Source organism: Dermacentor andersoni, chromosome 2, assembly GCF_023375885.2.
Source record: "Dermacentor andersoni chromosome 2, qqDerAnde1_hic_scaffold, whole genome shotgun sequence".
NCBI lineage: Eukaryota > Metazoa > Arthropoda > Arachnida > Ixodida > Ixodidae > Dermacentor > Dermacentor andersoni.
Genome location: NC_092815.1, coordinates 2,667,630 through 2,692,220, shown reverse-complemented (window position 1 = coordinate 2,692,220; position 24,591 = coordinate 2,667,630). Strand labels below are relative to the sequence as shown.

At 49.4% G+C, this 24,591-nt stretch overlaps 1 protein-coding gene and 1 pseudogene across 4 annotated transcripts in view; one reads left to right on the top strand and one right to left on the bottom strand.

Moving 5' to 3' along the window:
* The window catches only part of LOC126543059 (parathyroid hormone/parathyroid hormone-related peptide receptor-like), a 1,023,923-nt gene that overhangs the window by 331,736 nt on the left and 667,596 nt on the right, over positions 1-24,591 (top strand). The gene's annotated exons all lie outside the window — the stretch shown is intronic.
* On the bottom strand, positions 15,575-16,537 carry LOC140216044 (uncharacterized; annotated as a pseudogene).

Sequence of the window (24,591 nt, the reverse complement as noted above, 5' to 3'; positions counted from 1 at the left end):
AACAGAAATTAGGGATTGTGTTTACAAATCAAAGACATTACTTTGCATTTGGGTGAATTTAGAGTCATTAACCAAGTGCTACACCAATTCTAAATAAGCTGAAGGTCGTTTTCAAGAAGGAGGTGGTCATCGTGGTTGGTTATAGGGTGGTAAATAATGCAGTGGTTGCGAAGATGCGCACTCGAGATGCTAAGTTATTTGGAAGGTAATTAATGAATATTAAAAATTGTAGCGACCCAAGAACGCTACCCTCTTGGACAGAGGTACAGCCTTTGGGGTGTATATCTGCCACACAACGATAACTGCCATCTGCCTTGCTTGCGTTCCCGTATTTAGAAAACGCCGCGCCCGCTACTTTCCTCTCGGGAATGCTATGTCATGTTGATAACGCGCATGTCATTCGTTACGGGGAAGTACCGGGCTCGCCGCGTTAAAGAAAGGTAATGCGGACAAGACAGATGATGATTATTGTTGTGTGGCAAAAAGGTGTAATTTTGCTTAAGAGTGTACCTTGTGGTACGCCGGAGGTAACATAGGAAAGGTGCGAAAAAAATTTTTAACGATTGGAAAGTGTCGGTAGTTAGAAAGTTCCGGAGCCAAGTTGGCGTCAGTGAATCTAAGCTTTGTGCGCTTAACTTGGAAATCAGGAGGCAAAGGGGTATGCGATCAAACGCATTGGAAAAGTCGAGGAAGTTGCTATCAATCTACATTACGGTCCATGTCAAAATGCAAGTCAGTTATGAGTTCTGAAAGCTGTGTATCAAATGGCAAACCTTTTATGAACCTGTGCTGATTAACGAAAAAGAAGTTGTTTGATTCCAGATGGCAGTATATCAGAGAGAATTATGTGCTCCAGAATTTTAGATCCAATACGTGTTAGTGAGATTGGCTGGTAGTTATCTGGCGAATATCTGTCGCCGTTTTTGCATATGGGAATTACTTTCACTGTCTTCCAATATGTTGGAAGCTATCCTGAATCAATGACTGCCTAAGGATGCGATATAATATTTTGCTAGAAGTCATAACGGTGTTCTTTAATATGCTGAAAAAATACCATTGACGCCACGAGAATTACATACCTTAAAATTGTTTACAGGAGGTTCAATGCCGTCGATAGTAATGTCGATGGGCGTAATGTACTGATAGTCCAAGTCGGGAACATCAGTTAGAATGGAACAATCTTCTGAACAAAGATGGATGAAAAATATGTGTTGGAGTATGAAGCATAGACAATATTTGTAAGGGGCATGTGGTCGTTATCGTGTAAAGAAATGTTATTAGTGTCGCGGCTCGGAGAGGATTTGCCAAAACTTTTTAGGGTTGGAATTGAGCAGAGACGGAAGGTCATATGAAAAATACTTACCTCTAGCAGCGCATGAAGCGTAGTTGTAGTTTGTTAAACTGTCATTGTATTTTTGCTAAGGCGATGGAGTGCCCTATCGTTTAGTGCTCCTGTATACGGTTTCTTTCTTTCGAAGTCACCGAAGGAAATTGGTGAACCAAGGGCTCGATTCATCATTGGATATATTTTTATTATTGGGATGTGCTGGTTTACTAATCAGCTTAATTTCTTTCGAAAGAGTAGCCACTTTCCCTCGACCGTTCGATTGTACAAGAAAGAAATGCATTGTTGGAAAACATTTCTAGGTTAGCATTAATGGTAGCATCGTCACCCTTGTTATAGTTTGGAATTGTGTGTGTTTTTCTATTTTTTTTTTTTTTTTTTTGGCTATGAACATGAATGGTGATGGTATATTAAGGGTTGCAGTAAAACACTTTGTGGGGCTAGTTGATGCATAGCTTTCAAAAAATGAAGCGCCAATGGTAACGGCACACTAAGAAGGAACAAAGGAGAGGACAAGGCGCTTGTCTTGTCTTCTGTTCCTTCTTAGGGTGCCGTTACCGCTCGCGCTTCATTTTTTGAAAAATATTAAGGGTTGATTGGGGCAGATTATGGTCGCTAAAGCCATCTAAGTATGTTATTTTCGTAACTTTTTTCGGCTTGGTTCTAAGTACTAAATTCAAGGCGTTTGAACCTCAAGTGGGTTGGCTGACAATTTGGGCTGAGTTGAAGTCTAGGATTAAATTAATAAATTCTAATGACATTCGTCAAGAAGACATCGGCTTTGCCCAGTGGAATTGCCCAGTCGAATGTCAATCTCCTGATTTTCCTGACATTCTTGTGTGATGTACAGGCCCAGACAGTTTCTGGTGAATCCATGCAGGATGCTGTGCAGGATGTACTCTGCACTACAAGTGCTGCTTTCATTGCTTTCAGTTCAGCTTTTCTAGGTGTACGATGAACTGGAATGGTACTCACTTATATGGGGTTTAGTTTTATGTAGTGTCATACTACTGTTACACTGCTATTGCCACATCAGTCTACTATGTGTGCCTGATGTTTGCTTGCATATTCATGATTAGCAACCTCCTCTGTGTGTTTCGCAGTAGCATAGTCTCTTGGCCTAATTGTCTGCCCCCATATTTCACGGTATGGGCCAGTTGTGGTTAAAATTCAGGTGCTCCCGAGGTTGTTTCTGACGGGAGGGGTAGCCGTCCTTGCATCTCATATGCTAGCTGGCACAGTATCTTGGGACCAGGTTCTGAGCTCCTAAGGCAAAGAATTTGTGCTGCAGACTGCAACTCTACTCTGTCTAGGTGCTTGTTGGTTTGCTGTTTCTCATAGAGGTCTTCAGGCATGGTAAAGTCGGAAATACCTGTTGTTACTCGATACCTGTATTCGATGAGTTGTATTTTTTGTGTGCTGCTGGTAATTCATGCCGTACAATACCTTGGACACAGGCGCAGTTTCTGCGATTTTCCATAGTATCCACTCGCCCACCCCCCATAATTTCAAAATTATTCTTTTCACTAGGTGCACAATTTGCCTCCAGGCATGGCATAATTATTTGACCCACGTCCTGGCTCTGCCGTCATGGTCTTACACCAGCTGAGGATTTGTGGATGTTGACTTGCGGGTATGTTTCTCCAGCTATTGGGAGAACAATGTGCAATCTGGAGTAGTTCTTGATTCTAGCCTTTTTTCCGACGTCGATGGAAGCCAACTTATCAGAAAGCGAGAGGCCAGACTGGCCAAGGAAGTCTGCAGTGTTGTCGAGGGCTTGTTGCATCATTCTTGATTTCTGTTTAAGATAGCTTTCCCATAGACTGTAATACACCGTAGACTGTAGTGTTTCTTGTAGTATGCCTGTGTTGTTGGTGTCGGTGAGCCAAATGTACCTCCAACTCTCACCTGGAATTTTCTGTCTTTCAGAAAGTTACGGTTTAAGTGCTCTACCAGAAAAGTTTTTGCTCATCGTTCCTTTTATTAGAGTAGCATGAGGTACTGCTGTTAAAAGCCTCTTCACTCTCTTCATTCTTTCATAAGCGGTATTACACAATATCCTGCAATAAACTTTCTGCTGCTTATGGCCCACTGATATCTGCCAGAAGTGAGAAATGTTGAAAAAGGCTTTCTTTGTGCTATGTATGCGACGTAGTATGAGCATTCATGCCTGGACATTTATACATCTGTAGAACCAGCTTCCTGACAGAGTACTTGGTATACCTGATTATTCTTATTTGTGCAGTGCTGTTGAACAAAACATACTGATGCAATGAATATTTACACACTCGAATTATCACGAAAGATTGTTGTTTTACAATTTTGCCCTTTGCTTTCTATTGGCGTTAGATTTTCCATAAGCATGCCCCCCTATGCAATAGTATCTTAAAGTTTAAGGGTTCAATAACAGGTGATGAACTAAATCTCAACGCAGGATATTTTTTTTTACCTATGACTCCCATTGAAATGCGACTTCTATGGCTGGCAAATCAACTCCTCGCCTTGCGTTAGCAGCAGAATTCTATAGCCGCAGTGGCAGGTGAATATATTGAAGAACAATATTTTGTCTATAGATTTTTTTCTTGCCTGTATGTGAGTAAAATTTGGAATAAGTTTCTCATTGCAAAAAAGCCCAATTTGTGGTCCTTTATTGAATAAACCACATATTGTATATAGTTTGAAGGCCTCTCGCCTTCGCTCAGGGGGTCCGCGAGCCGCGGCCAGCACGACTAAGGACCAATGGCGCGAGGAACAAAAACTGCTTTAATTTATGACATAATGAAACACTTAATTACCGCAGCCTCGCGGCCAATAGCAAAAAAGAACAAGGCAAAGAAGCAAGCAGCAGCGCAGCGAGGCAACAAAAGCAGCATACAAGCAGCGAGGCATACAAGCCAAAGCGAGCGACGAAAGAACGGCCGTTACAAACCGTGTTAAGAATGGCGAGCTGCAATGCAAGATTGCCACCCAGTTACGACCGGGGAACAAGACACGCATCCCCCACTCTCCGTCGCTTCAGCTAGGATGCGTTCGATGAAGCGGGCTTTGTGTTGACACCGCCGCCATCCTCCAGCCCCAGCGCCGTTGTGACGGAACGAGTTCGGCGGGGGAACTATTGTGCCCGAGCTCCCCAGCGCGGACCTGATTTGCTACGCGTGAGCGAGCTGCCGCGGGAAAGCCGTTTTTTGTTGCTTCCCACGCGTCTTCCGGGACGCAGGACAACGAGGTACTCAGAATGGCTCCGAGGTACTCGGAACGGCTCCCCTCTGACGTCGGCTCCGGACATCGGAATGTGTGTGCCTTTTTGTGCGTAAACTGTTCTGCGGGGCGGCGGCGAAATTACAATGAGTAAACGAACGTTCGCGTCACCTTGTATCGCGGGAGGCGGCTAGTTTTGCGATGACGAAACGAACATTCGCCGCCTTGTATCGCCGGCGGACCGAGTGTTTACAAACGGCTGTTGTGCGGATGCTCGACACACTTCTCTCGTGCAATGATGTTGGACTGACACACTTTTCTCAAGCAGTCATGTTAGACTGATTTAAATACTGTAAATAAACCCATACTCCTCGTTCTCGATGAGAAGCAGTTCTTCCCTTCACCAACGTCCTCAGCGTGGATAAGTTGCACGACGGCATGGGCTAGCTACCTTCGAATTCATGCCGGACTCCAATCTTGACGAAGGATCACGAGCGATGGGATTGAGCCCCCAATCCTGACTACTGGCTGACAGCGGTGAGAAGGACTTTGCGACATGGTGCTGTATGTGCGGTGAGTGCTTGGTTCTTGCTTTGACACTGTAGGCTTCATTTTGTGGTTGTTCTGTTTAGAACTGTAGGGAAGCTAGATTGTTGAGTGTTAGCTAGGTTGTGTTTTCCTAGCTAGATTTAGAGAGCAGAATCAAGGCAGTAAAGCAGCAATCATGGAGTTAAGGACACTGCTGAGAGACGAGTTGTGGATTGTTGGTGAGGAACTGGGCCTAGATGTATGCAAGTAAATGCTAAAATCGGAATTATTGCAGCTAATTACCGAAAAGCAAGTGAGGAAGAAATCGAAATGGGGTTTGAACTTCTGAAAAGGAGAGAAGAACGAGAAAGAAAAGAACAAGAGAGAGAGGAACAAGAGTTAAGAAAAATGCAACTTGAACTTGAAAGCAAACGTTTGGAGTTGTCGCAAGGGAGTGAAGGCGCTCTGGGACGATCAAGTGAGGCAGAATCGTACCGCATGGACAGGCTATTAAAGCCATTTGAGGTCGGGACCGACATATGCTTGTTCCTAAGCAATTTTGAAAGGACTTGCGAAAAGATGAACTTCGGCCCGAGTACATGGCCGCAGCGCTTGCTGTCTATGTTGCCGTGTGAGGCGGCGGAGGTAATCGCCAGACTGAGTGCACAGGATGCATATGATTATGCAAAACTTAAGGCTAGTCTCCTGAAGAAATACCGCCTTTCAGCCGAAGCTTTTCGTCAAAGGTTTAGGAGCACAGGCAAGAAAGATAGCGAGGGATATCCGGAGTTTGCATATAGCTTAAAGGCCAACCTAGTCGAGTGGCTTAAAAGCGCGGAAGCGTACGACAGCACAGACATTATCATTGAATGCATGTGTCTAGAGCAGTTTTACAAAACCATTCCCCAAGCTGTGAAACTGTGGGTGGAAGACAGAGGTAATGTAAACACTGTGGAAAGGGCGGCTGAATTAGCCGAAGAGTACCCAACCCGTAGAAAGTTGAACGCCAAGGAAGGAAACTGGGACGGTCGAAATGGACCGCGGAAACCATTTCCGTTCAAAAAGGGTGCGCAGACTAGACGATCGGAGCCTGTAGACATGGCGGAAAAGCCCGCAGAAAAGAGCGAGGCGAAATTTAACGGAGAAACCGCACAAAAAGAACAGAAAAGAAAATTCGAATCTTTTAGACCAATTCGCTGTTACAAATGCCACAAACTGGGACATATAGCTGTAAACTGCGAGAAGTCTAGCGTAGTTTTCTCCTACGTGGTGGAAAAAGATGAGAATATGGAACTTTTAAGTCCATATCTTCACGACCTGGAAGGTAATGGAAAACCATGCCGAGTGCTAAGAGACAGTGCCGCCACGATGGACATTGTCCATCCGTCTTACGTGACGGTAGATGACTTCACCGGAGAAGTAGCATGGATAAAACAGGTTGTAGAAGAACACAGCGTGTGTCTGCCCATGGCCAAAGTCAAAATCAATGGACCATTCGGGGAGCTAGAGACTGAGGCTGCAGTTTCCAAATTTTTGTCACTGCAGTATCCTTACATCTTTTCGAATCGTTCGAATCAGTTACTGCGTGACAAATGGCTCAAACTGGGAGAGGGCATAGTACAAGCATTGACCCGAGGCCAAGCTCGTAAGATCGCGGCGCTTTCGGCTGAAAATGCTCAAGCTCCTCCAGCGGAAGCAGAAAAGGAGATAACTTCAAAACCCGAATCCGAGCTAGGCCCGAGGGACAAAAGAACAGTTGAGGAGAGCCTGCCAGCTGACCAGCTCAATGAGAGCGTAGCACTAGAGTGTCAAAGGTCTAGCCTGCAGGAAGAGCAAGCTGACGCACTCACAAGCGAGACAGGGTCGTTATTATCACCGGCCTCAAAGAACTTTGATCAGCTCTTACGGGTGGATAGAGAGTCACTGGCAGCTGAGCAAAAGAATGATGAGAGGTTAGCTAAATTACATGACACAGCTAAAGAAGGCATTGCTAGGCGCGACGTGACGATACATGAGAGAGGAGGATTGTTGTATCGGCACTACAGAGATCGAAAGGGTAGGATTTTAGATCAGTTAGTCGTATCTACTAAGTATAGGGAGGACCTTTTGAGTCTCTGTCATGGAAATGGGTGGTCCGGCCACCTAGGCATAAACAAATCAAAGGAAAGATTGCTTATGGAATACTACTGGCCTGGCTGTTTCAAAGACGTAGAAAACTTTGTAAGATCATGCGACGCCTGCCAGCGTTCTGGTAAACCAGGAGAGACATGCAAAGCTCCACTGAAGGTAGTGCCCTTAATAACAGAGCCTTTCAGACGACTTGTAATAGACACGGTAGGGCCTCTTCCAAAAACAAAATCGGGCTACAGGTACTTGTTTACCATGCTGTGTCCGGCTACCAAGTTTCCAGAAGCAATCCCTTTGACAGAGCTCAGCTCCACCGAAGTAGTAGACGCGCTTTTGACAGTGTTTGCACGAGTTGGGTTTCCAGCCGAAATTCAGGCAGATCAAGGGTCAGTATTCACGAGCACACTGACTTCCACATTCTTGCAAAAGTGCGGGGTAAAGTTAATACACAGTTCTGTCTAACACCCTCAGTCAAACAGTGTAGAGAGGTGGCATTCGGTGCTTAAGCGAGTTTAGCGTGCGCTCTGTTACGTGCATAAGGAGGACTGGGAGAACTGTCTGCCGGCAACTTTGTTTGCTTTGCGAACGGTTCCACATGAAGCGACAGGGTTCTCACCAGCAGAACTAGTGTATGGGAGGACACTCCGTTCTCCACTGAGAATATTAAGAGAGATGTGGGAGGAAAGAGGGGAGAGTCCAACAGTGGTTGAATACGTGCTAAAATTGCTGGAACGGCTAAGCGCAACCCAAGAACTAGTCGGAAAGAACATGGGAGTAGCTCAAAAGAACGCCAAATTCTATTACGACAAGAATGCAAGGCTTCGTACGTTTAACGCCGGAGACCAGGTAATGATCCTCAAACCTTCAAGAAAGAACAAGCTTGAAGTTCACTGGGACGGGCCCGTTAAAGTGTTGCACAAACTTTCAGATACTAACTATGCTCTGAAAATGCCCGGTAGCAGGAAGGAAGTGAGCATATATCACTGTAATTTGATGAAGCCGTATGTAGAGCGGAGCGGAGTCGTTAACTATACCATCAAAGAGCCGGATGGCACTAGTACCAAGTTTAAGGAGTATAGGGCGACCTCCAACTCTGAAATCGGCCTAGAAGAAGTAGCAGAACACTCGGTAAGCTCGCACGCTCTAAGACCCGAGCAGCTAGATGAGCTAGAAGAGGTGTTAGGGGAATATCTCGACAGATTCAGCGATCGGCCGGGTAGAACCGAACTAATAATGCATCAAATAGAGCTGACATCAACGGAACCAGTAAGATCAAAGCCTTACAGGGTGTCTCCAAGACAGAGAGAGATTATGGAGGCAGAGATACAGCGCATGCTAGAGTTGGGAGTTATTGAGCCCGCTGAGAGTGACTACACGTCACCGCTAATACTGGTAGAAACCCCTAACAAGGACCCTCGTCCGTGTGTTGACTACAGGAAGTTAAATGCCATCACTAGGGATCAGCTGTACCCGATACCCAACATTGAGGAACGAATTGAAAGAGTTAGCGCTGCTAAATACATTTCAACTATAGATCTCGTGCGGGGTTACTGGCAAGTTCCCCTTTCAGAAAGTGCCAGCCGCTATGCCGCATTCATCTCACCTGTAGGCACTTTTCGCCCTCTAGCACTCAGCTTCGGGCTAAAGAACGCGCCGTTTAGCTTCTCTAAGTTAATGGATATTGTCCTAAAAGACTTGCAGGACTTCGCCTTGCCCTATCTTGATGATGTAGCAATTTTTTCGGACAGCTGGGAACAACACGTATCGCACCTCAAACAGGTGTTCTCACGGTTGAGGGAAGCCGCCTTAACGATGAAAGCGGAAAAGTGTAGGTTTGGTTGTTCGCAGGTTACTTATCTGGGCCATGTTGTCGGTCAGGGCATGAGACGGCCGGCCGAGCTGAAAATAGCTACGATTGGAGAATTTTCTCAGCCGCGCACGAAAACAGACCTTCGTTCATTTTTGGGACTTGTGGGGTACTATCAACGGCACATTCCGAATTACTCGCAAATGGCAAGTCCATTAACGGACGCCCTCTGAAAGGGAGCACTGAGTAACGTACACTGGGATAAGAACAAAGAGAACGCTTTCCAAAGTTTGAAAACGCAATTGTTTTCTCGCTCTGTGCTTCGCGCGCCAGACTACACAAAGGAATTCATAGTTCAATGCGACGCAAGCGACAGAGGTATGGGCGTGGTACTTAGTCAGGTCGGCGACGATAACGAGGAGCATCCTATCCTCTATGCCAGCCGTAAACTAAATGTAATAGAGGAAGCCTACGGCGCTTCAGAGAAGGAATGTGCTTGTTTGGTTTGGGCCGCACAGAAGTTGTTGTGTTACTTGTACGGAGCGAAGTTCATATTCGAGACCGACCACTGTCCTCTGACGTGGCTCAATCAAATGTCACACAAAATGGCCGCTTGCTCCGATGGAGCCTCACTCTCCAAGAGTACAACTTCTCCGTTAGATATAAGAAGGGAAAGTTGCATAGCAATGCGGATGGTTTCAGCAGGCTAGTTTGAATTCTGCGTTTGAGGGTGCCGCCTAAATTTTAGGGTTACTAGCGTTAATTTTATTAAGCGAAGAAGATCCCCTCTCATTTAGCAGGATTCCCTCCATGATTGCTGGATTTGTCTGCAGGAATTTGCTTCAGAAATTGGCATAGCAAAATGCAGCATTTTTTTTTGTTTCTGCACTTATGTTGTTGTTTTTTTGAAGCCTAGCGGGTCTAAAGTGAGAGCCAATGCACGTCATCTTGGCGCAGAGCCGTGTTGTGGTGTTCATTTTGCAGTTGCCTGTCCTTGTTGGATGTTTTGGGGCGGTGACATCAATACACAAGTGGTCGCTGCGAGCCAAGACATCAATCCCCCCCTGACCACCAGCCGTTCTCTTCCTGCCTAGCGGTTGTCAGCGCTAGACAGTCGAGACAGTCAGCGCTAGACAGTCGGGCCATGGAGGCGCTGTTAAGAATGGCGAGCTGCAATGCAAGATTGCCACCCAGTTACGACCGGGGAACAAGACACGCATCCCCCACTCTCCGTCGCTTCAGCTAGGATGCGTTCGATGAAGCGGGCTTTGTGTTTACACCGCCGCCATCCTCCAGCCCCAGCGCCGTTGTGACGGAACGAGTTCGGCGGGCGAACTATTGTGCCCGAGCTCCCCAGTGCGGACCTGATTTGCTACGCGTGAGCGAGCTGCCGCGGGAAAGCCGTTTTTTGTTGCTTCCCACGCGCCTTCCGGGACGCAGGACAACGAGGTACCCAAAATGGCTCCGAGGTACTCGGAACAGCTCCCCTCTGACGTCGGCTCCGGACATCGGAATGTGTGTGCCTTTGTGTGCGTAAACTGTTCTGCGGGGCGGCGGCGAATAAATAATGAGTAAACGAACGTTCGCGTCACCTTGTATCGCGCGAGGCGGCTAGTTTTGCGATGACGAAACGCACATTCGCCGCCTTGTATCGCCGGCGGACAGAGTGTTTAAAAACGGCTGTCGTGCGGATGCTCGACACACTTCTCTCGTGCAATCATGTTGGACTGACACACTTTTCTCAAGCAGTCATGTTAGACTGATTTAAATACTGTAAATAAACCCATATTCCTCGTTCTCGATGACAAGCAGTTCTTCCCTTCACCAACGTCCTCAGCGTGGATAAGTTGGACGACGGCATGGGCCAGCTACCTTCGAATTCATGCCGGACTCCAATCTTGACGAAGGATCACGAGCGATGGGATTGAGCCCCCAATCCTGACAACCGTCAACCAACACAATCTTTCGGTCGATAACAGAATGCATAAAGCACAGAAAGCAAGCAAGCACCGAACCAGGCGCGCAGACACAGTCCCAAAAACGAACTACAAGAGCACTCTTTCACGCGGACACAATACAAAAACACTCTTCCCCCTGCTCTGCAGCACGCGCGCCACGCCCCACCAGCGCCTCCCCAGGCCCGCGCCCCGGAAAAAAGGTTCCCAGTGCCGTCTCCGCTGCCTTCTTATCGGGCAGCCGCCTTCCCGGCAGTCCCTGCGCGAGTTCTTACGATACGCGATCGGTGCGCATGCTCCATGCGACGAGTGCCGTTGTGGCGCGCGTTTCAAAGGCTTCCCCCGTGCGCGCTGCAGAGAGGGCCTAAGGGCCCGACACTCTCCCCCGTACAAGACCGGACACCCGCCTGAGTGTCCAACCACACTATGCAACAACACTATGCAACAACCCTATGCAACAACCCTATGCAACAACCCTATGCAACAACGCTATGCAACAACGCTATGCAACAACGCTATGCAACAACACTATGCAACGCTACTATGCAACAACACTATGCAACAACACTATGCAACAACACTATGCAACAACACTATGCAAGAACAGCACCATGCATCGTCCTGGTCGAGTACATCACGGGTGTTGCGAAGAGAAAGGTTCGGGGCAGTTGGCACGCGATGGGCTGGAATGGTGTCTGGCGTCGTTCGGTGCTCCACGTGACGGCTCCATTTGGCATGCGCACAAGGCGTGCGCTCCTTCAGAGTCAATGCACTTTTCGCCCAACCGACGCTAGCGCACATGTGACGCTAGCGCACATGGTGAGAGGGCGACGACGTAGGTGATGTTTCGATGGGCCGCCGTGGCAGCCAGGCTGGTCACGCCCGTTGGAGTGGTAGCGTGGCATTCTGCGTAGGGCGAGGATATCCAAGGGCAGCATATGTAAAAAAAAAGTCACGATTAAGAGATAACGGACGTAGGGCACAGCCGCGCTAACTGCTGAACTCATGGTAACTGCTAACTGCTGTCTGATGGGCGCTCGTAGTACGCTTTGAGGTCGTGCAAGCTTACCGGCCCTATTACTCTGCTGCCGTGTTTTTCGCGCAAGAGGTAAACCAAGCTAGAAATACGCTTCGCGATCACGTAAGGGCCATCCCATCTAGGCGCGAGGGAAGCAGCAAACCCTTTTGCAGCATCGCTTAGAGGGTGCGTGCGGCGGAGCACTTCGTCGCCGACCGCGAACTCCAGGGGCCGCCTGCCTTTGTTGTATTGGTTCCCATGTTCCAGGCGGGCAAGGTCCAAGTTTTCCCTGGCCTCCTTCAGAGTGTGGGCCAGGCGGCTGGAAAGATTCTGTGTGAACGCGGAGTAATTACGAGTTGGTAATTCAGAGCCGTTGGTGAATATATGCTCAATAGGAAAACGGAGCTCGCGACCGAGAAGAATAGCAGCTAGCGTAAACCCTGTCGACCGGTTTACTGTGGTCCTTGTGGCGAAAGCCATCTCCTGGATACGAACGTCCCAGTCCTTGTGCCGCTCGGTGAAAGCCACCAGCATTGTCTTAAGGTTTCGGTTCACACGCTCCGTGATGTTGGCTTGAGGGTGGTAGGGTGTCGTCCTTTTGTGCTGCACGCCAAGAGCTTTGCACGTGTCAACGAATATCCTGCCTGTGAAATATGTGGCATTGTCTGGTATAAGCTGCGCTGGAAAACCGAAACGGGTGAATGCTTCCAACAGCCTATCCCAGATTATCTTAGAATCCAGCTTGCGTAGCGGGTACAGCTCTACCCATTTGGAGAAATGGTCAGTGACCACTAACAAGTATCGATTCCCTTTAGCTGACCTGGGGTATGGGCCCATAACATCACATGCCACAATTTCCCATGGGTATCGGCTCTCAACTGGTTGCATGAAGCCTGGTGGCTTCCCTCCCCTCGGTTTCACGGTCTGGCAGGTAGGACATGTGCGAACGTATCTGAAGACATGCTTTCTCATGTGCGGCCATGTCGCGACGCGACACAACTTCTCAAATGTTTTATTGCCGTCGCTATGACCGGCGAGGCGGGTGTCATGAAAGTACTCTAGAAAAGGCTTGGGCAGCTTTCTAGGCACGACGACACGGAGTGGAGACTCACCGCAATCCGTATCGGCAGGAGGTATATACCGCAAGAGCAGGCCGTCGTCTGCTTGCATGTAGCAGTCGTAGTTGCCGCTACCGGCAGGGTTGGCGCCGTCCAGTGCCTTGCGTATCAAGTTGCACTGGTCGTCGCTTAGCTGAGCGTCGAGTAGCTGCTGGCGGGAGATCAGTGTTCCCCAGGCGTCCACAGGCACTGCCACAGCTAGGACTTCGGGTGCCGGCTCGCCATCCCCGGAGAGTGGTGCTCGGGACAGGGCGTCAGCTACCTTGTTGAAGGTGCCTTTCCTGTATTCTACTCTGTAATTATACTTTTGAAGAACGAGGGCCCAACGGGCTAAACGGCCGGCGGGGTTTTGTAGCTTTGACAGCCACGTCAGCGCCTGGTGGTCAGTCTGAATGGTAAACTCAGCCCCGTCGAGATACATGTCAAATTTCTTTAGTGCAAATACAATTGCTAGGCACTCTTTCTCTGTTACGGTATAGTTCCGCTCTGCTCCTGTGAGAGTGTTACTTGCAAAAGCCAGAGGGTGAAGCTTGCCTTGGTGCTTCTGAAGCAGGACTGCGCCTATGCCATACTCACTTGCATCGGTCTGCACGGTGAATGGCAGGTTGAGGTCGGGAAGCCGCAGACGTGCGGTATCGGCGATAGCCGATGACAGAGCCCGAAATGATTTCTGCTGCACGTCAGTCCAGTACCAACTGGCACCTTTCCGTAGGAGCTGGTGGAGAGGCCTTGCCAGGTCAGCGCAGTTGGGGATAAAGTGGCGGTAGAAGCCCACCATGTCCAAATACTGCTGCAGGCTCTTGACGTCTGTTGGTGGTGGAAGCTGCAGTATGGCCTGGAGTTTCTCCTCGTCAGGCCGGAGTGTGCCTTGCTCGACAATGAAACCTAGGAGGTTGATTCTGGTCGAAACCAGTTGAACCTTCCGGGGATTAATCGTGATGCCTGCGGCCTGCATTCGTTGTAAAACGGTGGTTAGGTGAAAGAGATGCTCCTCCAGGGTTTTCGAGAACACTACCACGTCATCCATGTAAGCCATCGCATAATTGAATTTGGCGTCTTGAAGCACAATATCTATTACACGCTGAAAGGTTGCCGGTGAATTGCACAAACCGAAAGGCAATCGGACAAATTCGAACAGTCCTCGATGGCAAGTGAATGCAGCCTTTGCAATATCGCAGGGGGCGATCGGAATTTGCAGGAAGCCCCTGCTGCAGCCTAAAGTAGTAAAGAAGTTTGCGGACCCAAGTGAATACATCACTGAATCGATTGATGGGAAGGGGTACGATTCACGAACTGTGACAGCGTTCAACCGACGGTAGTCGACACACAACCGCGCCGTGCCATCTTTCTTAGGTGCTAGTACAACAGGGAACGCCCAGGGGCTCTTAGACGGTCTTACTGCACCGGTAGCAATCATTTCGTCCAGCGCACTATCAAGAAGTGCTCGCTTGTGGATGCTCAGGGGCCGCGGATTGAAACGAATTGGGCGGGCGCATCCGGTGTCGATCCTATGAGTCAGCACATTAACGCTGCCAGGAGCTTCCGTGAACATTTCGGCAAATGGTTTAAGCGCTGTCTCGATTTTGGTCTTCTCCGCCGGAGATCCTCTGAACGACTTCAGAACCGTGAGAATACCACTACCAATCTCGGAGACCGCAGAGATATTGGCGGTAAACAGATTTGACTGTGCTTCTCGTGGCTTAGTCATGAACTTGAGTGAATCTGCATGCATACCGTACTGGCAGGTGCCTTTAGAAAGATCGAGAACGATTCCTGCTTTGGCTATGAAGTTACGGCCCAAAATCACAGGGCAAGAAAGTCCGGGAAGGTGTAGGAAGCGTTGCCGGAATTTTTTATCATTGGTGGTAGCCGTTAACCGGGCTGCTGACGTAGCGGACGCAACGTGAGCGGATGCCATGCGAAGGGTGGTGTTTACACTTTGTAACTGTAGACGTTTCGTCTCGCAGGCACTTTTGACACGATCGCCGAAAACGGAAACAGCAGAGCCGGTGTCTAAAATAGCAGGTACTTCTATGCCGGCCATTCTAACCGCCACCAATGGTGTTTTCTCAAGGTGGGCGTCAAGAAGACTGAACGTAGACGGCAAAGCCCTCACCATTTGTCCGAGATCCTGGGCCTTCGATCTGGCGGGGTGACACCTTTCCGGTACAGCTACTACTGTTGATGCCGGTGGTGATTCAAGTGTGAGGAGCCGTTTCTCTCCCCCTCTCTGCTGCCGAGGTTGTCTGCGGCTCAGCGCCGTGGCCGCAGGATGGTGAGACGACCAAAACACCCGGCTTTTCGTAGTCTCAGGAACGCCAGCCCCCGCTCGGTGCTTGACGGCCGCTGCAAGATGCTTCGATGTTGCAAGTGACACCGCGTGATGGTAGGCTGCTGCCGGAGAGGTCGTTCCGGAGCCTGCATGTTGCGAGGGGACATCGGGGCGCGGTAGGTCGTTGGCCGGCGACTGGTAGCTGCTCACCACCGCCGGCCCTCGTCGTTTCCCTGCTGGAGGAAGCCCGGGGGGCTCGGGCACTGGCTCTTGTAGTGGCCTCGTCCTCCACACTGGAAGCAGACTGGAATGCTCCTGCGTGTATATTCTGCGCCTGACTGGGCGGCAGCCGCTACAGGCCTGCTGCGGCCCCGAGTGCCTGGCAACGTTGTTGCAGGTTCCCGGACCGGAGGCCGGAAAGGTACCTGGGTGGCAAAGGTGCGGTGAATGAATGGGTCCAGCGCCCTTGGGGGCGGTACCATATTCCCCGGGCTTGCAATATGAGAACCGTGCCACGCGCAAGACGGCTCGAGGGAGGCTTGAGGCGGGGGTGGAGGCTGGTAAGTGAGCTCTGCCAACATCGCCGCCTGAATATCGGGTGCCGCGTTAGCGAGATCGTCAAGCGAACAGAAGGTACGGCCCCTTAGATAAGCCTGAAAGCGTGGGTGAGATTGCCGGATTGCCCGGAAGACTCTTTCTGTTTCGGGTGCTGAAGGATCTGCGCGCTCGTAAAGCTCCTGAAAGGACCGTATGTATTCTTGGAGGCTTTCCTCCTGCGCCTGACTACGGGCGCGAAGCTCGTCGTTCATGCGGACGACGTAGTCTGGGGGGAAGAATTCTGCTCGCAGTAGCTGCTCAAAGTGCGTCCAACTTTGGAATGACTGGCGACGACGCCAGCGGGCGGCGGACCCAGTCAGGGCAACGGGCAAAACGCGCTGAAGAAGAACGTCATCCGTTATGGCTTGCGTGCCGCGGTAATCTTGCATTTCCTGAAGGAAGTCCGCCACCGATTTCTAATCTGTGTGGCCTTCATATGTAGGCACAGCAAGCTGCAAACGGAAACTGGCTGATGGAGTTATGTTTGTCTGATGCTCGAGCAGCGTGGTCAGCTGGGCAATGATGCTGGACATATCTTGTCCAGGCGCGGATTGGTCCTTTTCATCAGGCATCGTACTAGTGGTTTGGCGAGTATGATTTTCAACCGCGCCCTTGTTGACTTTACGCGAACGTAGGTGCATTAAAATGCCGGCGGTGCATCTTTGGTGTTGAAAGTGGACGGGAAAAGCGGTCCGACGAAATGGTCAAGCAATGTCAAGCGGTTCTGCGGAAGCAGGATGGCGCGGAATAGCGGAGCCCAAGGACAGCGACAGGTAGAATAAAAACGTTCATTGAGCTTACGCGGGTCAGAGCGGTTGGGTACAGATGCAGGAGCTGTGGGACCCAATGTCGGAGCGAAACAAGTAGGCCTAGGGGGTATTGCCAGCTGCCTCAAGATGGGGGCGGTTCCCTTGTTCCCGTGCTCGTGGTCCCTGCGGTGCGGAAGCGTACTCCAGAAGAAACAGAAAAAAATGACAAAGAAGAAAACCACGTTGGGCGCCAAATGAAGGCCTCTTGCCTTCGCGCAAGAGGTCCGCGAGCCGCGGCCAGCACGACAAAGGACCAATGGCGTTGCCAGCGGCGGAGCCGCTGACTCCCCTCACGAGGGACGATGTATCGTTCGTCTGGTCCTCAGAGCAAGAGACTGCTTTCACCGAGCTTCGACAGCGTGTGGTGTCAGCACCAGTTTTGACGAGGAGGCGGACACGGAAGTTCATACAGACGCCAGTAACGTTGGTCTTGGTGCGGTCGTTGTACAACGGCAGGAAGGTATTGAAAGAGTGATCGCCTACGCAAGTCGCACACTATCGCGTGCAGAGACCAACTACACCACCACGGAGAAAGAGTGTCTTGCCGTCGTATGGGCGCTGGCCAAATTTCGACTTTACCTTTACGGCCGCCCATTCAAAGTTGTAACTGATCACCACTCGTTATGCTGGCTTGCAAATCTCCGGGACCCTTCTGGACGATTGGCACGGTGGAGCCTACGTTTGCAGGAGTACGACGTGACCATCGTGTACAAGTCGGGCCGCATACACGAAGACGCTGACGCACTCTCGCGCGCCCCTATCGACACTACCGACCACGACATTGAGGACGACGGCGCTTTCCTTGGGGCCGTAAGCGTTACTGATTTGTCCACACGGCAGCGCGCAGACGAAGCACTACGGCCTATATTCGAACATCTGGAAGGACGAAACCCAAAAATACCCCGGCATATCGCTCGAGGATTGTCGTCTTTTTTTTTACGACATGGCGTCTTATGAAAGAAGAACTCCGCTGGCACCAACACGACCTACCTTTTAGTCGTTCCAGCAGATATCCGTGCCGAAGTTTTGTTCGCCTGTCATGACGAGCCTCCGTCTGGCCATTTGAGTTTTACGCGAACGCTTGATAGAGTGCGCAAATCCTACTACTGGCCGAGACTTGCCGAGTGTGTTAAACGGTACGTCCAAGCCTGCCGTGAATGCCAGCGCCGAAAGTCGCCAGCTATGAAGCCTGCGGGATTGCTGAATCCGATTGACCCACCTGGCAAACCTTTCGACCAGGTCGGCATGGATCTTCTGGGCCCGTTTCCATTGTCATCTTCTGGCAACAGGTGACTAATCGTCGCCACGGACTATTTAACGCGATATGCTAAGACAAAGGCGCTGCCTCGAGGCACAGCTTCCGAGGTTGCCCAGTTTTTCATACAGAGCATCGTCCTACGGCATGGCGCCCCATCGCACGTCATCACAGACTGAGGCAAAGCCTTTACAGCACAGCTCATTGAAGACGTTTTTAAACTCAGCTGCACGACCCATCGAAGGACAACTGCCTATCATCCCCAGACAAACGGCTTGACCAAACGACTGAACAAAACGATGACTGACATGTTGTCTATGTACGTAGACGTACAGCACAAGACGTGGGACGAGATACTCCCTTACGTAACGTTTGCGTGTAATACTGCTACGCAAGAAACAACACGCTTCACGCCGTGTTACCTCGTTTGCGGCCGTGAAGTGCAAACTATGTTAGAAGCAATGCTGCCGTGCGACAACATCGATCATCTCGACCTCGCCCAAGATGCCGAACTTTTCGTGCAACGAGCAGAAGCCCGTCAGCTTGCCCGAGTGCACATAAAGCAACAGCAGAGCATCGATGCGCACCGTTACAATCTCCGCCATCGACATGTCGAGTTCCAACCTGGTGATCAAGCTTTGGTCTGGACTCCCGTGCGCCGAAAAGGACGATCCGAGAAGCTTTTGGGTCGCTACTTCGGACCTTACAGAGTGTTGCAGCGAATTAGTGACGTGAACTACGAAGTCCTTCCTGACGGAAGTCAGCCTCCCCGACGTCGACAACCGCAATCTGATATTGTGCACGTTGTGCGGTTGAAACCGTACTATAGCCCCTAATATTGACGCGAAATAGGTTTGCACGTATTGACGCGGGACCCTTAAGGCGAGAACGACGAAGTTCGTGGTTGCGCGCGTGCTCTCCGAGGACCAGCCATCGCTAAAGGCAGACGTTTTTTCTCAATCTGTCGGTGCTAAACTGTTTTAGTTGTCATAGCTGGGAGCCATCGCTAAAGGCAGACGTTTTTTCTCAATCTGTCGGTGCTAAACTGTTTTAGTTGTCATAGCTGGATGACATTTCTCCCAGCTATGACAACTAAAACAGTTTAGCACCGACAGATTGACAAAAAACGTCTGCCTTTAGCGATGGCTGGTCCTCGGAGAGCACGCGCGCAACCACGAACTTCGTCGTTCTCGCCGTAAGGGTCCCGTGTCAACACGTGCAAACCTATTTCGCGTCAATATTCGACTTTTTCAGCCGCTTCGGTTAGTTTCGTGGTTGCTCGTCCATCAGTGCCTTGTGACTATTTCGCACACCACAGTGATTATGACTATAGCCTATGTGTTCGTCCTAGACCATCTCGGCGCTCTCAGGTCAAGCCTATGCATGCTTTCCTTCTTTTTTCTTTTTTTTGAAGAGGGTGTAATGCCACATGGTGTGGCAATATATATATATATATATATATATATATGTGTGTGTGTGTGTGTGTGTGTGTGTGTGTGTGTGTGTGTGTGTGTGTGTGTGTGTGTGTGTGTGTGTGAACGAGACGACAGGGGTTAACCGAGAGGCCGACTGTTATTAATCATATCATAACAGGCCAACAATGAGACCAAGGACAACATAGGGGGAAATTACTTGTACTTAATCATTGAATTAAAGAAATTATAGATTACTGCAAATGAATGTGGACGAAAAAACTACTTGCCGCAGGTGGAGAACTGTCCCACGTCTTCGCAATACGCGTGCGATGCTCTTAAACAATGAGCTACCGCGGCGCCGTTCTCCCATCTACTTTCTTGGGTATTTACTTCCTGCTACTAAGACTAATCCTGGAGGTGTTAGCCAGCGCCACCACTCACCGACCTGGGCGGCGGATGTGGAACACCCTTTTCTGCCGCAGGCGTCACGGACACATGATCTTTTTGGGTGAAGGCAACTGGTCAGTAAACCCGCACATTCTACCTGAAGGCATCAATGTTGCCGGATTTGAGGCCATCGGTATGTAATGAACGAGAAGAAAGGCGTTAACTGAAGGGCCCTATTTTTATGAATCATATACGAAGTCAGCAAACAATGACACCAAGGACAACATAGGGGAAGTTACTTGTACTAACTAATTTAATTAAAGAAATGATAAATTACTGGCAATGAAATGAAAGTAGATGAAAAAAACTTGCCGCAGGTGGGAAATATATATATAGCTTCTGACTAGCAGTGCCCCCCCCCCCCCGCCTGGGTGAAGTTTGTCGGCACGGATAGCCTGCTGTTCAGCGCGTTTGCGACGCTCCCAAGAAGGACCAAACGACGAGAATGACTGGGGTGATAGGAGTGTGTTGATCAACGCTATGCTAAGTACTTCCGTCTCCTAGGCGCTCGAAGAAGGCAAGAAGGTAGCTTGCATGTAAGGTAGGAGAAGTTCAACGCTTCATCTGCACGCAAGGCTTGACTCTCTCTCATTTTGTAGTATTCCGCATCGGTTCAACCAGCCACGCCGCCTTGATCACGACGTTGGGTGTTGACGGAACGGCGTTCAGTGAATAGGGGCATTGTCACTCCCCATCAAGCTGCTGTTGCTATCTGTGGTACGACGAGCTCGCATTTTCTCCGGATGGTCCACCACGCACATTATTGCATTGGCGTCATGCCACAACGGCAGGATGACATAATATTTGAAAATAGTCAAGACGTTGGCCAGTCAACACCATTCTGATCAAATGTGGATAAATGGTGGCGAGTAGTAGGCATAGCACCACGGCATTCCTTGTATTGCATTTGAGGCATATTTTTTCAGCACATCAGCAGCACACACTCATACGGTTCAGAATATTTATGTGGACATTTTTCATGTTGCACCGTGCCGGCTGAACTTCAAATATATATATTATAGCGAAGTTGTATATGGCTAGCGTAGCATAGAAGTTTCGTGCCCGCACACAGAAACTATCGTCATCAATGGCTTATACCCCCGTAAGCAAGAATAAAATGTAATGGCTTATAGCCCCGTAAGGCAGAGGCTACTAGCACTCAGCAAAGAAGCGAACAGTGCTTGCATTCTTTGTAATGACGCATACAACATACAGAACGGCATGTCGAAAACTGTCATCATCAATGACTCATCTCCCCGCAAGCAAGCAAAAAATGCAATGGCGCATAGCCCCATATGGTGTATTTTGCATATGTGGGGCTATGAGCCATTGTATTTCTTTCTTGCTTACGGGCCGTCCAACGGGCCCACGACGCGGCGGAGAGGCTCGGCATCTCTGTCCCGACGTGCGAGCGGCCCACTGCGGGCTTACGCGCGCCGTAAAGGACCACAACAAAGTTCATCCATCCATCCATCCATCCATCCACCCATCCATCCATTCATCATAGCCCCGTAAGGTTCATGGCTACTGACTTTGCGTGGGTTGGTTGCGCTGACACTACCCCTGTGGTCGCTGTCGGTGATTTGAATGTAGATGTGTCGAGACCGAGAAGGAAGTGGTTTACGAGTTTCGCGCTGCAGACATATCGCTTGCGATGCCACACCGATCCGGCTCAAACGACCACCCAGCGGTGTACATGCATCGATTTGACGTTATCGAAGAATGTGTTCGCAGTTGCGAGTATGCCGATCAGTGTATATAATAGCGACCATAACGCCATTGTGAACGTCATTACTAAGTGACCATGAATGACGCAATAAAGTCTTTACCACACGTTTTATACCACGATGTTTACAGCTCCGCTGGCCACCCACCTTCGCAGAGCGGAATGGCCTTGAATTTTCCTTTTTCATGTCTGTACGGTGACTACAGCAGAGCAATGAACATGTGATATCTGCAAATGCATTGCGTCATTCGTGCTTCCCAATCACAAGAATGGGGAAAAGACGGACCAGGAGTGTAGCTTGTCTACTGTACTCACCTTATGTCCCTGCCCTGTTCTGAGTGTCAGAGTTTTCACTCCTCTGAGACAACTAGTTCGCAGTGTTTGGCAAACGAGGTGATTTTTTCTATGCGGGCACTTGTAGGAAGAACACTCAAAGCGTTCAAAAGAAGGATTTCTACTGCTGATGTTCCTGTAGGTAGCCCTTAGAGCTACTGTTCAACTTCCACTGGTCCCATTGGCAAAACGTAAGACCGCATTATCGCTTCTAATTGTTTCAATTTCCTGTGGTTTGTCTCTCAGACATCAAGCCAACGAAGGATAACATGATCTAATTGCCTGTACCTAAATTATTTCTCTATAGAGAGAGAGAGAAGGCAAGAAGGAAAGGCAGATATACTAACTATACTTTGTCCAGTTTGCCACCCTATATGCGGTGAGGGGGACGGGGGAGTGAAAGAGTTGCAGAGAGTACACGAGTCTTGATCCAACATGCACTATGCCATCGCGTCTAAAGTCTGTCGCCCTTCAGGTGTTACAGAAGCTGTTCTTCTTGGCTGACGAGCTGCGAGGCCTAGTGGGTGCGTGCGCCTCTGCAGAGCCCAACAGTCGTCATGTTGTCGCGTGCCAGCGTAGCAAGCATGCCGCTGTACGATCGTCTTCAACGTGATCGTCGTCGTGCTGCAGTCATCACACACACGTGCCGCTTACCACCCATGACTATCCAATTAACACAAACACGTTGGTATCGCCTTTCGGAACCATAAACAATGCTTGATGGCCAGGTACCTGCGAAATGCTTCGCATAACATCGATTCCCACGGTGAGTTGTAACAATTGTTTTTTAAACGTCCTGTTGTTTCGCTTTGCTTCTGCTCAAGTCATCAACCAGCCATTTCAAATGCGTACGCTCCCATTGTTTTTCTCGTCTACTTTTCATTTCCATTTAGCTTGTCGCATCTTCACTTTAATTACAAATCACAAATAAATTTTCGCATGCTCTCCTTGCCTTTATCTCTTGGCTTCATATGGTTGTGATTAACAAAAATCGGGTCCCTCGGTTTCCCCTCTTTTGACGGAATGGCAAGACATGTATTCATGACATGGCATACTCGGGGTCGTGATGTCGCTGTTGTCGTTTCTATAAATGAATATACATCAGGATATGCATGAAATCACATAACGTGAATGACGTGGCATCATTTGCCATTTGGGCCACTAGGTATGTACGTGTGGTCGTGATACCGTCATGGTCGTCACTTTCTCTGGATATTTCTCAGGATATGCATGGATGGCAATAATGACGTTGTATGAGCAGACATGCATGACAATACACGCATGACAGGCTTGTAGTCGTGTTGTAGTCGTGGTCTCTTCTTTAACATACCTCAGGATACGCATGGCATACATGCGTGACATTTTGGCCACTAGGTATGTGTTCGCGGTCGTGATGACGTCGTGGTAGTTTTTTTAACTGGGGATATTCAGGATATGCATGACATGATAAGAATGATGCCTATGACATGGCATGAATGGCACCTCGTTACCCTTTGTGGTCGTCAAACGATGCTGGATAGTAAGCTATCTGCAAAACGCATCGCGTAACAGCGATTCCCACAAAGCGTAGGATCTTCGTAATTTTAGCTTTGAAGGCCCCTCGCCGTCGCTCAGGGGGTCCGCGAGCCGCGATCAGTACGACAAAGGACCAGTGGCGCAAAGAACAAAAACCGCTTTAATTTACGATATAATGAAACACTCAAACCATTACCACAGTCTCGCGGCCAGTAGCAGAAAAGAACAAGGCAAAGAAGTAAGCAGCAGGACAGCGAGGCAACAAAATATACAAGCCAAAGCGAGCGACGAAAGAACAGTCGTTACAAACCATCAACCAACACAATCTTTGGGTCGATAACAGAATGCATAAAGCGCAGAAAGCGAGCAAGCAAGCACCGCACCAGGCGCGCAGACACCGTCCCAAAAGTGAACAACAATAGCACTCTTTCCGCGGGCACAATGCAAAAACGCTTTTCCCCCCGCTCTGCAGCACGCTCGGAAAGAAACCTAGACGGGCCACGCCCCACGAGCGCCTCCCCAAGCCCGCGCCCCGAAAAAAAAAAGCCCCGAGTGCCGTCTCCGCTGCCTTCTTATCGGGCAGCCGCCTTCCCGACAGTCCACGCGCGAGTTCTTACGATAACGCGATCGGTGCGCATGCTCCATGCGACGAGTTCCGTTGTGGCGCGCATTTCAAAGGCTTCCCCCGTGCGCACTGCAGAGAGGGCCCAAGGGCCCGACAGCTTAAAAGAAAATCAGTTCAGTTCAGTTTTATTTCCTTAAAGACCCCTGTGCTAGGGGTATTACATAAGGGGTGGGTACAGTTTGATAATGCAAATATAAACACAGGTATACAGAAAAAATTGTACATGGAAGCTACATATTCGCAAGTGCATAAAAACAAATAATAACACGTGAAAAAAGCAGGTTATTGATTAGCCAACAAGGACACATTTTCGAGAAACGATGTCGGGCAAGCGATTGCAGCTACGTGGTGGGGAAGGGCGTTCCAATCTGATGCTGTGCGGGAAAAAAAAAGACGAGGAAAAAGTAGTTGTGTGGGAGCGTGGGCGTAAGACTTGTAATGGGTGCCCAGTTCATAGCGATATGCGTGCGGGTGGTGTGATATATGGCTCGTGAAATAAGG